Source organism: Pan troglodytes, chromosome 4 (genome assembly GCF_028858775.2).
Source record: "Pan troglodytes isolate AG18354 chromosome 4, NHGRI_mPanTro3-v2.0_pri, whole genome shotgun sequence".
NCBI lineage: Eukaryota > Metazoa > Chordata > Mammalia > Primates > Hominidae > Pan > Pan troglodytes.
The window spans coordinates 53,264,404-53,277,466 of record NC_072402.2 but is presented as its reverse complement, the minus strand read 5'-3'; the positions used below and the strand labels follow the sequence as shown (position 1 = coordinate 53,277,466).

The window sequence follows — 13,063 nt, the reverse complement described above, 5'->3', positions numbered from 1 at the left end:
CCCAGCTCAGGAGGCTGAGGTGGGAGAATCGCTTGAACCTGGGAAGTGGAGGCTGCAGGCTGCAGTGAGCCGAGATTGTACCACTGTACTCCAGCCTGGGTGACAGAGCGAGAACCTGTCTCAAAAAAAAAATCACATGACTGAATCTGTACTATTTCCACATGCTTTATATTTTTTTGTGTTAGACTGTAAATTTTCTTCACTGAGGCAAAATAAATTTGGTACCTTTATTTTAAGAAGCTTACTTACATATACATATGATAAAACAAACTCAGTGTTAGAAATTTTTATGGGGCAATCATTAAACTCAAACTGTTGTTGACTTAAACTGTTATATTTAAGAGCACAAATATCCTAAAAATGAAAGATTATAGGTAACTATAAATATCTTAGAAACAAAGCGGGTTATAGGCAGGTCTTTTTAAAAAGGTAGTAAACAGTATGAAACCCACAAAACCGTTTTTAGCTACCTTTCAAATTACTGTGGTATAATTTTTAAAATAGTGCTTTGTCACAACAAAAAGGCTAATTTAGTTTTTGTGATTTATTAATTTTTTAACACGTAAATATTTGGGGATTACTTTAAATTCAAAACCACGAACTGTTTCCCTCTTTAAGTGCATGTGCTTTGAAAAAATCAGTATCAAATGATAATTTGGAGAAAAGTGTTACTGAGTCTTGCCTTGTGAAGAGACGTTTTGTTTGTCAATCCTACCCAGATCTCAAAAGTAAAGTGTGTCTGTTAGATAAAAACCTGGTTGTCTTTTCAGTTTTTGCTTTCAGTGCCCTGTGTTCCTCTAAGAATATGCTTTGTACTTGCTTTTCAGTTCTTTAAAAATAGGACACTTCCTTATTTTTTTTCATCTAGAAAAGATCCCTAAAGCAAGCTTCAGAGACAATACGGTGCAAAATTCCTTGTCATTTTGAACTTTCAGCTGATAGAAAGATTGACTTTCAGCTGATAGTAAACTGTTGCTTGAGTATGCTAAATGTTTTATGTCTGCGGAATTCGCTTAACTAATTTTGTGTCAGCTAATGTATGTGTGTATATATGTCTACAAATATATATATATATGTGATGATGTCCACAGGTGAACAGAAAAGGAGACAAATTAACCCAGGTATAATTTGAATGTTGTAACCACATGCATATTTCAGTGACCCCTCTGTACAGATCCACAGTTCATTTCTTCTTAAAATATGCTGAAAGAGGAAAGGTATTTTTGTAAATAAAATACTCTTGCATTATAGTTGTTATCTACTAGTGGAGCTATGGAGATTTTAGAGATAAAAAGATAACTTCAATTTCAGTTTTTCCCATTTTCCTGGTAAGAAAACTGAGGCCCAAACATGTTGAGTAAATTGTTTAGAGTGGCATAGGAAATGGCAAAGCCGTGTTGCTTATTTTTCCTACTGTTTGGGCCGTGTCTTAGTTTGGTAGTCTCTGAAATCAAAACAAGCATATTCTTGAATGTAACTTGAACTCTTTGGAGAGGTTATTTGGCTAACATTTATTGAATGTTAATAAATGTATTCCTAGATAGCATTTTAGTTTCAGGCTAAATTCTAATGGCTGCAGTGCAGTAGTGGTTCTAGCATGCTCAGTTCATGCTAGTGTAAAACATTTGTGGATATTTGGAAATCGTAGTAATGTTTGAGATTAAAGTTCAGAAAAAGGATTGTTAACTACAAAACTGTATTACAGCTGTGTGATTATACAGCAAGTCCTTGAATAACATTGTGTCACTATGTCATTGATGAGAAAATAAAAAAGTCAATTCTGGCCAGGGCCATTATCTTGGGTGGAGTTTGCATGGTCGGCCTATGTCTTCGTGGGTTTTCTTTGGGTACTCTGGTTTCCTCCTACATCCCAAAGATGTGCACCTTAAGGCAAATTGTCCCATCTAAATGGCCCCAGTCTGAATGAGTGTGGGTGTGTGTGAGTGTGCCCTACAATGGGGGTGGCATCCCATCCAGGGTGGGTTCCTGCCTTTCTCCCTGAGCTGCTGGGACAGGCTCTGGCCACCTGCTACCTTGAACTGGAATAAATGGGTGAAGAATTACCTTGTTTTTATTAATCGTCATAAAATGTATGTACATCTCACATTCATTTCAATGTTTAATATTAGAAGTGTTGTGGTCTTTATTTAGAAGTTTGGTGATGTTTTTGTGACCAGAAATATGCCATAGGAAATTACTGTTTATGTCAATTAGCCTATGATAAATTGGTTTTGTAATATGTCATTTTGATTACAGTCATTTTCCGAGAACCTATTGATGGCATTAAGTGGAGGACTTGCTGTTACATGAATGTATATGTATACCCATATAATAAAGAATTTGCTGAAAGTTTGAAGTGCTGATACAGAACAACAGAAGTTTGCTCTCAACTTAGTGTATGTATGAAAACTTCTCCAGTATTGTTTGTATTTGACCAGGTTTTTAAAATATAATTTATTGTTTTTGTCAACGTGCCTCCTCCTCCTTCACCGGTAAATAGTATACACATAATCCTTCGGGATGTACCTATACATATATGTACTTCTTTCACATAAATGATGTGATCTCCAAACTGTAGTACTCTCTGTAACCTTTTTTTTTTTTTTTTTGAGATGGGGTCTCCCTTTGTTGCCCAGGCTGGTGTGCAGTGGTGCAATCTCAGCTTACTGCAGCCTCTGCCTCCTGGGTTCAAGTGATTCTCTTGCCTCAGCCTCCTGAGTAGCTGGGATTACAGACATGCGCCATGATGCCTGGCTAACTTTTGTATTTTTAGTAGGGTTGGGGTTTCACCATGTTGGCCAGGCTAGTCTTGCACTCCTGACCTCAAGTGATCCACCCACCTCGGCCTCCTAAAATGCTAGGATTCAGATGTGAGTCACCACACCCGGCCTTTAAAGCCTTTTGTATGACTTGGGGCAGTTCTTCACTGAACCAGCTGGATGTGATTTATGGTGAGACTCTTTAACACTTCTACAACATTTACTAATAGTAAGAGTAATAACAACTAACATTTCATAGCACTTAACCAGGTGCCAAATACTGCCCTGGAATATAATCAGAAGAAGTGAGTAAGACCTTCTGAGAGTGTATTCCACTTCCCTCATTTCCTTTATGTATTTCTTAACAGCCATATGAGTTAGGGACCATTATTGTTTCCGTTTTACAGATGAGGAAACCGAAACACAGGGAAAAAAGTAGAAATAACTTTTATTGCTGTTAAAAACAGAGCCAGACACATGCAGCCTCTTTGGTTGGTGCTCAAGCAATACTGTCCATGATGCATCATCATTACCTATTCCAGAAGGTTTAGCTTTACAGTGTGTTGCTACTTTCTAGAGTGACTTTCACAGTGGCCTGGATTTTAAATTGTGATCAAAGGCATCATTTTAAAATGTTATTTTTTTCCAATTGAGAGGATTTATTTAAAAATCATAAGGATATTTACACATATTAGGATTTAAAAAAATTTTGGTTGTCTTAAAATGGACATACTATAATATTGATCATCTTAACCATTTTTGTGTGTGTGGTTCAGCAGTGTTAAGTACATTTACATTGTTACGCAAATAATCTCCAGAACTCTAAAATTTTACTTGAAAAACTACTACATTAAAAAAAATGTCTTTTAGGAATGAATTTCAGCTTTGGAGGATGGTTGTGTTGGGTGATTTTGATCATCTTCCATGAGATGTTAAGTTTTGAAAGAGAAATTAACTTGCAGGTTAGATCTAATCGTATATATGCAGCAAAGTTAGGTTTTCAAAGTATATTTGAGAAATTAAATATCTCATTTTAAGGTCCTTTTAAAATGTTACAATTATATTATTTCTTGTTGCTGGTAAAGAGATTTGACATTCTTTGAAAGATAGAGTTTTCTCTGTGCAATTCCTGAACGCTGATGTTAATTGGAAGGATGCAGTAGAACCTGTCAGTACATTTAAACTCTTACTAACTGAATAAGCTGATCAGATACATTGGAAGCTCATTTAGTGAATTAATGTGCTTAAAACTCAGGTGACTGGTTCCCTATTCCTGCCTTACTTGAGAGTCTGTTTACTTAAAGTATTTTTCATTGTTAGTTGGTATCAGATCTCTAATGTTGGAAGATTTTATAGAGAAAATATACATGAGAAGATACCATGTAGAATAAGTCCACAAAAGCAAGTTTTAAATTCTCTTACGTAATTACAATCAGTACAGATTAGAATTTTGTATACGCCAGGTTGTATGTGATAAATGTTTGCTGACAGTTACTAGCATTTTTATGACTATAGTACTGTGTAGGGATTCTGTAATTTAGGTATAAGGGGCATACCTGGAGTCTTTTCTGGTGTGGCTGTTGGTCTTTGTTGGTAGAGGCCTGGTCATGCTGAACCTTTACTCCTGCTGCTACCTTTTCTATTAACTCATTTCTACAAAGAATATTGTCGTGATTTTTATAATAAGTACTTGTCATAAAATAAGATTCTAAAACCCAAATATCATGTTTGTAATCTAGTTGTTTTATGTGAGCAAACTTTTAAATATGTAATATGTTAGCCCTGTTCCTTTATGACTTTGTTTTTTAGTGTTCTGCAAGTTTCCTTATCCTTAGCACTTTGGACTTTTTTTTTTTTTTGGTGAGACAGAGTGTCTCTCTTGTCACCCAGGCTGGAGTGCAGTGGTGCAATCTTGGCTCACTGCAGTCTCCAATCTCCACTTCCTGGGCTAAAGTGATTCTTTTGCCTCAGCCTCCTGAGAAGCTGGGATTACAGGCACGTGCCTCCACGCCTGGCTAATTTTTTGTATTTTTAGTAGAGACGGGGTTTCACCATGTTGGCCAGGCTGGTCTGGAACTCTTGCCCTCAGGTGATCCATCCGCCTTGGCCTCCCAGAGTGTTGGGATTACAGGTGTGAGCCACTGTGCCTGGCCAGGATTTTGTATTCTTGATGCCATTTTTACAGTTCTTCTTCCCTTCTTCCTCCAAATATCACTTGTGTAATTTTTGTCTGGTAATACCTTCAGCCCAGTGAACTAGCCAGTCTTTTCACGATTGTGGTTTATACTTTTCTTTAGACAGTGGTGAAGCTGATGAGTGAAATGACCAATGGCTGCTTTGTGATGATGGCAGGGTAGAATCAAGTGAGATTTGAGGGCAGCAAGTGCGGAAGACTGTGAACCCAACTTGCCTCACAGCTCCAGTTTGTTCTTTCTTTCTTTCCTTTCATCCCTCATTTTCTTTCTTCTCTTCCTCTGTCCTTTCCTTTCTTGGGGATGGGGTGAAGGAAGGGAGGAGAAAGGAGTATGTGGTAGAAAAGAAGACAAATCAGAAGAGATAAGTAATACCTACTGAGAGTATATTCCATTTCCCTCATTCCCTCCAGTTGTCCCCCTCTTCCTCCAATCACCCTTTAGGGAAATAAAGTTGAGGTCAGAAGGACCTATGTGTTACAGCTGCTGCTTAGCTGCTATTTTTAGCATGGCCCTACATCAGGCTGGCACCAGGCCACGACAGCACAGGGTCAGCACGTTGTGGGACTGCTGGTAAATATCAAAAACTTAACTTTCAGATATCAAACAAAACTAAATTTCAGACATATTCTGTGCTGTGGTACTCTATTTGCTTTTATTTTTTCTGAAATAGGATGTACATGTTTTTAGAAGTGATTGATCTTTAATAGTAGCCATACATAAATCTTGGAACATGTAATGTATAGTTTATTTTAGGTAGGAGAAAGATTTAAGAATTGTCTTGTCAGGTCAGACGTGTAATCCAGCTCAATACTTTTCATTTTGCGGTGCCACCAAGAGGTGTGAAATTTGCCTGATTTATTTACTATGCCTCGGGGGTTCTTAAAATTGCTGTAGCTGTTGAAGTTGTGGAGTCTGAATTAGTTTATATAATTATAGGTGCCATCAGACATTAAAAAGAAACACATACTGTTTTTCCTACAGTTATCCCTGTTCTCTTGGCTAACTCATTTGTGTGTGTTTAGATTTGGTTAATACTCTAGTAATATATTTAAAACTTACTGTTCATTTTTGTAGGGAGCAGCTATGTTTTAGTTGAAATATTAGTATCTGGGTCTAGATTCTATACACCCTAGAGCCAGTGTTATGTAGATTGTGTTTGCAAATTGAGTTTAAAGTTTTTGGATGCATATATGAATTTAAGAATGTGGCTATCTGTAAATTTGTTGTATTTGTTCTTGAGTAATTTTGGAAAGAAAAATGTCACAAGGTGAATTTGTATCTTTGGAAGGGACTTTAGTAAGAATAGTAATTGTATTCTTTCTGTAAAGGTACATAGAAAAGCTGAGGGCATGTTGGGGATGATTTGTGTTGTACCATGAGCTACACTGAATACAAATGGAAACGCTGATGATTATTTGCTTATCCAGTGAGTAGTGGTGTAATGTTCTTAAATCCATCAGATGGCAGGATAACGTTTAGTAGTACAATGATCTGACACCCTTCTTAAGGTAACACAAACTAATTGGCCCAAATAACTAGAAATGGAATCAAATTGATTTTCTTCACATTATCTTTAAGGTAGTTATTGGATGAATTCTGCTGAATTTACTCTTATGGAAATAAGAAAGCTTATGTTGAGGGATTTAGTGAAAGGTGAATTGCTTGGTCTAGTACACAACAGAAGGCAGATGTTTTAGAGTTTATTTACATTCTTACATCTTTTTTTTTTTTTTTTTGAAACAGAGTGTCGCTCTGTGGCCCAGACTGGAGTGCAGTGGCGCGATCTCAGCTCACTGCAACCTCTGCCTCCTGGGTTCAAGTGATTCTCCTGCCTCAGCCTCCCGAGTAGCTGGGATTACAGGCGCCCATCACCACGCCCAGCTAATTTTTGTGTGTTTTTTTTTAGTAGAGACGGGGTTTCACCATGTTGGCCAGGCTGGTCTCGAACTCCTGACCTCAGGTGATCCACCCATCTCTGCCTCCCAAAGTGCTGGAATTATAGGCGGTAGCCACCGTGCCTGGCCCACATTCTTAAATCTTAAAACAGATTCTTACATTTTGGATGAGAGCAAGTTGGGTAGTTTGCTGAATTATTAGGAAACATAGTGAATATCTTGGGGATAGAATATCAAGTTCATTGAACTATATCATAGTGTAATCTTTCTGTAGTTAGAGGTTATAGTAGATAATGCAAAAGTGGCCTGGAGATAGATTGTCAACTGACCTATTGATATCAATGTATCTCTCTAGATATGTGTATATGTATAATTTAATATGATGCATAGAACATTGTAAAGTACTGGATGTTAGTGGGTAAGAGACTACCTTTTGTATCTTTAATGCAATTTACGTTTTGTTTAGGTGAGTCATGTAAATTGATGTGAGCTTTAGCTTAACATGCCTTATTAAAACCAAAGCCCAGTAGGTACTTTGATTAGTGCTGTTTAGAGTTTTTATAAGCAAAGTGCTCAGATGACTTTCCTTATTAGAACTTGTCAGAGCATTTTCTTTGCAGTTTTCATGGATCTCCCTTAGCAACTTATTAAAGAGGCATTTTGTTTAAGCTGTTTCATAAATAGCAGGAAATTCCAAAGGCCTGGATTGTATTGCATTTTTGCTTTCAATAATGACTACTACTGTGGGGGAAAAAGCCGTTAAAATACTCTATTCATTTTAACAATTTGTAGCAAAGTACTTTTATTTTAAAATGGATGAATTTTTTAAAGAAGTACAGATTCAAGTTTCATTCAAGGTTTTCACTGTTTTTATTAAAATTTTTTGTAGTTTATATTTTAGATGTGTTAGACAACAATTAGTGATATAATAGCTAGTAACTATGAGTTTATTCAAAATTTACTGTTATGTAATTGGGTATGAATTTGTTTCAGTAGCTCATAGCTACTCCATGTGGCATTTTGCTGAGTGAATTGTACCCATCCCTAAATTACCAAGTTATGCAAAGAGGAGCTGACCTTGAACAACATCTGGCAGTATTACGTGTTGTGCAAGAACAGGAAAGACAAATACCAAGCTCTGTGCAACATTTATGGTGGCATCACCATTGGCTAGGCCATCATCTTCTGTCAGACTCTTTGAAATGCCAAGTGGTTGATCATGGAGATGATGCAGGCTGGCCACCAGGTGTCTTTGTTAAGTGGAGAGCTGACCATGGAGCAGTGAGTTTCCTTCATTTGGAAGTTTCAGGATGAGAAGTTTCTCATAACAACAAATGTTTGCACTGGAGGGATTGATGTGAAGCAAGTCACCATTGTTGTGAACTTGGATCTCCCTGTAAACCAAGCAGAGGAGCCAGACTATGAGACCTACCTCTAGTGCATAGGGGGCACAGGACAGCTCTAGGAGAAAAAGGCCTCACCTACAACATTATTGAAACAAATAAGCTGTGCATGCTTATGAAAATCCAGGACCACTTCAACTTTAAGCATCTGGACCACAAAGACGTGGAAGAAATGGAATATATAGAATATTAAAGAGAAAACTGTATTGTTTGTGAAAATATCCTAATTTATGATAGAATGTCCTGGTGAGTTTTGAAGATAAGTTTTCATGCTGAAAACGTCCACTTTTCGACATGAAACTCACAAACGGCAAAATAAGTGTCATAGTACCCTTGGTTTTAAGACCTGAAGTATTTTTGAAACCAAGTTGATGTTAAGCATGTGATCTTTTTGAATTAAAAAAAAGCAAGATTTGGGCTGGGCATGGTGGCTCACGCCTGTAATCCCAGCACTTTGGGAGGCTGAGGCGGGTGGATCACGAGGTTAGGAGATTGAGACCATCCTGGCTAACATGGTGAAACCCTGTCTCTACTAAAAACACAAAAAGTTAGCCGGGTGTGGTGGCGGGCGCCTGTAGTCCCAGCTACTCGGGAGGCTGAGGCAGGAAAGTGGCGTCAACCTGGGAGGTGGAGCTTGCAGTGAGCTGAGATCATGCCACTGCCCTACAGCCTGGGCAACAGAGTGAGACTGTCTCAAAAACACAAAAAACAAAAAACAAAAGCAAGATTTAAAAAAGAATATAGTTTGTATTTTTAAAATAGCATACGTAGGATGAGTCTTGGTGGTAGTGGGTTAAGCCATGGTGGATTAAGCTCTGAAAAACCAAAAAATTCATGTAGCCATATTTAGATATAGAGAGTTCTCACCCCTACCTCCATTCAGGTATTTGTACTTCGTTGGGCTGCTTATTTAATATTCTTGTATAAAAACTTTTCACATCTTGATTTTCCCCCTTCATACTTCCTGTTAAAGATAGGAAACATTATAGTTCAGAATGTAATCTGTAAAAAGTTCAGTATATGACAGTCTATTTTAGGGTCGTTTTAGGGATTTATTGGCTTTACCACATTTAAACTGCTAGTTTAAAAATTTTATGAGTTGCTGTTTCCCTCTTCGATCCTTTACAATTGTGCAACAATTAATTTTCTCTTCCTCTTTTGTTTCCCTTGTCTTAGAATTGAGCTTTGAACCCAACTCTTTCAGGAAGCCTTATTTAATAATCCTAAAACATTCTGTCTTAGATTCATACTGTTTCTTCTTAAAAATCTGTAATAGTAAACCAGACCCATTTAGATAATCTGGCTTCCTTTCTAGATTGAGGGGCATTCTGTCTTTCCAGTGAATGTGGGTAGAACAATCCCTTCTGTAAGGGATTGTTGTGGAGACTGACCCTCGCCTGATTCACGGTCTTTTCCAAATTTGAGAACACAGCTGTGGAACTCATCGTTAATGTAAAAATCAGAGAAAATGAGGGACAGTTTTTTTTAATGAGAAATCAGAATATCCTTTGTAGGATTGTAGATTTCTAAGCATCTTTGATGGAGGAAGCATCAGTTGTCTAATCAAATTGAATCAAAATATGGAGTGCTAACAGATGTAAAAATACTCTACCATACACTGTTATGGAGTAGTCATTTTGAATTTATCATTGTTTAGCAGATATTTCTAGTCTTGTTTTTTTGGGGTGAGAATTACAGAGCATTTAAATACAAAGTCTTTTTTTGGAGTGAAAGATGAATCTGCTAGTTTGAAAAAAAATTCTGGCAAATTTTAAATCTAGAACAGCCAACTACTGTATTAACAGTGCCAGTGCATTATATGCATAGTAGACATTGAAATGTCACTTGAATGAATGATAGCCTTAGAGTATATGCCAGCCCTGTGGGTGTCTGCATGAAATTCTCTTTATTGAAAAAAATAGCTCCAGTTTCTAATTTCTATTTGATTTTCTGAATCTGAATTGCTGTGACATAGTCTTTGAGGAAGGTGAATAGGAATATGACTGCTGGATAAGTAGGATGGTTTTCAGTACTGGGTTTGTCATCAATATATTTCTCCAAATACCGTGTAGGGTTTCTTTTTTTTTCTTCTCATTTGACGAGACCTTTTCTTTAAGCTTGTTAACTTGCTAATAGTAGCATCAGGCCAAAAGCTATTCTGAAAGCAATTTATTTATTAGATGATTCCAACTTCTAAACAGAAAGTAACTTGAATATTCCCATATAGAACAGTACTTTTGGGTTACCTAGAAAAATAATTTTGAATTATAAATGCCTTTGTGGGATTAAGTGATTGCTTTTTCCTTTTATTTGATGTTTCATTTTTAAAAGAAATTGGTATAACTAAGTTTAGTTTTTGAAAACTCTCCCTCTCACAGATGATATGCAAAAAAACACATAACTTCAGAATATCCCACAAGATCTTACACATTGTGAAATGACACTGTCTAATTAATAGGAATGGTTTGCTACACTGGTCTCCAAAATGCTGATGACTTTCTCTTGAGGTAGAATTTGCTTAAGACTCAGTTTGCATAACATGGGGTACTCCAGAGCAGTTTTCTGAACAATAATTTAACAATAGGGCTGTACTCTCAGTGCTTGGCCCCTGAGAGGGCTGGGTTATCCAGATATTGCGTGACCACCTGTTCCCATTTGTCCAGTCAGTCTTGGCTTATGTCTCTTTTCCTACACAGTCACCTCTTTCACTTGTACAAGTGTTCCAGTTTGGATAATAAAGTCTATGGTTACCTTAGCCATACATCTTGTTTCTCAGAAGGAAGAGGGCAAGATATAAATCAGTTTAGCATTGTGCCCTATGTGCACTTGTGTGTATAGGGAGAGAGTAAGAGAGGGAAGGTGGTGTTTTTTGGGATTGAAAGGTGACCTTTGGCTTATTTCTGGTCTCCGTCAGTGGGCTCTCCTCAATCTTTCATATATAGGAGATACATTTCTGTCTGTATCTCCTATTCAGATGAAAAGGAAGCAGTTAAGAGATTCTCAGTCTCCATGGGTTTGATGTCACCACCCCTGATTTTTTTTTCTCAATTTAAAGATATGTAAATTTTATATTCTTATTCGAAGTTGTATTGTTTTAGCAATCTTAGATTGTTGTTCACAGGTACTGCTTTCATTTTAGGTACTTGCACTTAAGTAATGTATCATTTGCTAATCACATGGTCAGGAGCTTGGGGAAGATACCTGAGCCATTAGGAGGCCTCTTGTCTTACTATCCGTGTGCCTCTAGGCAGGACACTTACTGGCCCTGAACTTCCTCAAGTCCTTATAAAATGGGACTAATTATATCTTTATCACCTCTGTCATAAGGCTGCTAAGAGGCTCACGTGGGAATACATGAAAGTATTTGAATTCTAAATAGTACACAAAAGGGAAATACATTGTTACACATCGCTCCAGTTTTACCTAATTTCCTTCATTTATTCTTCTAGTTTTCTGTATTTTTCAAAAACTCTGTAATCATGTATTGATTTCATAATTAGAGAAAGGAAACATTGTTTTAAAAAAATGTGTCTCATTACCATTAAAACACAAATTTCTCTATCCACAGATATATTTTTGTTAATAGTTTATTATAATTGTTGCCTGATCTAGTGCAGCTAAACAGAGCGTGTTTTATTCATCGAGGTGTATCATGCCTTAATGTCTTAATTTCTCCCTTGTTTTTGACCCTAGTGACTAATGAATTTTTGTCTTCACTTGGAACTCTAGAATTCGCCTGAAAATGGAAAAGGGACAGCTAAAATCATTTCTATGTTATTCATGTGTAGAATGGACAGTTGTGGGCTAACCTCATCACTTAGGGTTTAGTTTCCAGGCTTCCCTGAATATGTACCATGGCAAGTGGAAGATGGAAGAAGATAGAACAACTCTTAGATTTATGTTTGTGAATTCCTTATGTCATATGACTGCACTAAGATCTACATTCCCTTCTTTTGGAAACTTTCATTAATAAATGAAGAGGGTTGGTTAGCATTTCCCCCAATTTAAAGATTTACAAATAAATTATTCAGAAAAATAATTTCAAATAAAATTTTAAGGGCTTATTATGAACCGAAATCTTACTTGTGTTTTTTTCAATTGTATTTTTGGGTATTCTCATAAGTCCTTGCCTTGGAAAGTTGTGGTGATGTGACCCAGACTACCTATTCCACATTCTATTTTTGCTATCACAGTTTAATATTTTCAGTGAAGTTTAGACTGGATTAGCCATCACATCAAGCATTTCCCCCCTTTCTGACCTGTTAGTGTCCTTTCTGCACTTCTGATTTGTACCATAGAGCGCCATTAAAAAAATTTTATATGCTATGTTTGTACACACATGCATGTGTAAGAGTGGACTTTGTGTATGTATAAGAGTGTTAATCAGCTTGCAAACTTTAGACAGGCAGGGCTCAGCTCTTAGAATCTATATTGCAGCCAGGATGGTGTTGTTCATACCTACCCTGTGCAGAACCTTCAGTGGCGTCCCTTTGTTCAGAGGCCTGAAGTCATTCATGGGTGTACAAGGCCCAGCATGGTCTGGCCTGGACCCTCAGCCACCTTCTGCACAATGTCCTCCCTTGCCTTTCAGATGTGTCTAGGCTGCCCTGCTACCTGCCTTTGCCTATGTTCTTTTTTCTGTCTGGAATGCTCTTCTATGCTTGGTTCATGCCCTAATTGTCATCTTGGCTCAGAGAAATAATCCTGGCAACAAATTACCTCCTTTGAATCCTAATCGTAGTTTTTTGTGTGATTTTTCTTTTTTGGATTGTCCTCTCCCATGAGATTGTAGGCTCCAGGAGGGCAGAAAC

At 37.2% G+C, this 13,063-nt stretch overlaps 1 protein-coding gene and 1 pseudogene across 2 annotated transcripts in view; both read left to right on the top strand.

Annotated features, from left to right (window-relative positions):
- Positions 1-13,063, top strand: part of ZSWIM6 (zinc finger SWIM-type containing 6) — a 211,061-nt gene that overhangs the window by 7,028 nt on the left and 190,970 nt on the right. The window lies entirely within an intron of this gene.
- On the top strand, positions 7,695-8,563 carry LOC134810076 (ATP-dependent RNA helicase DDX25-like; annotated as a pseudogene).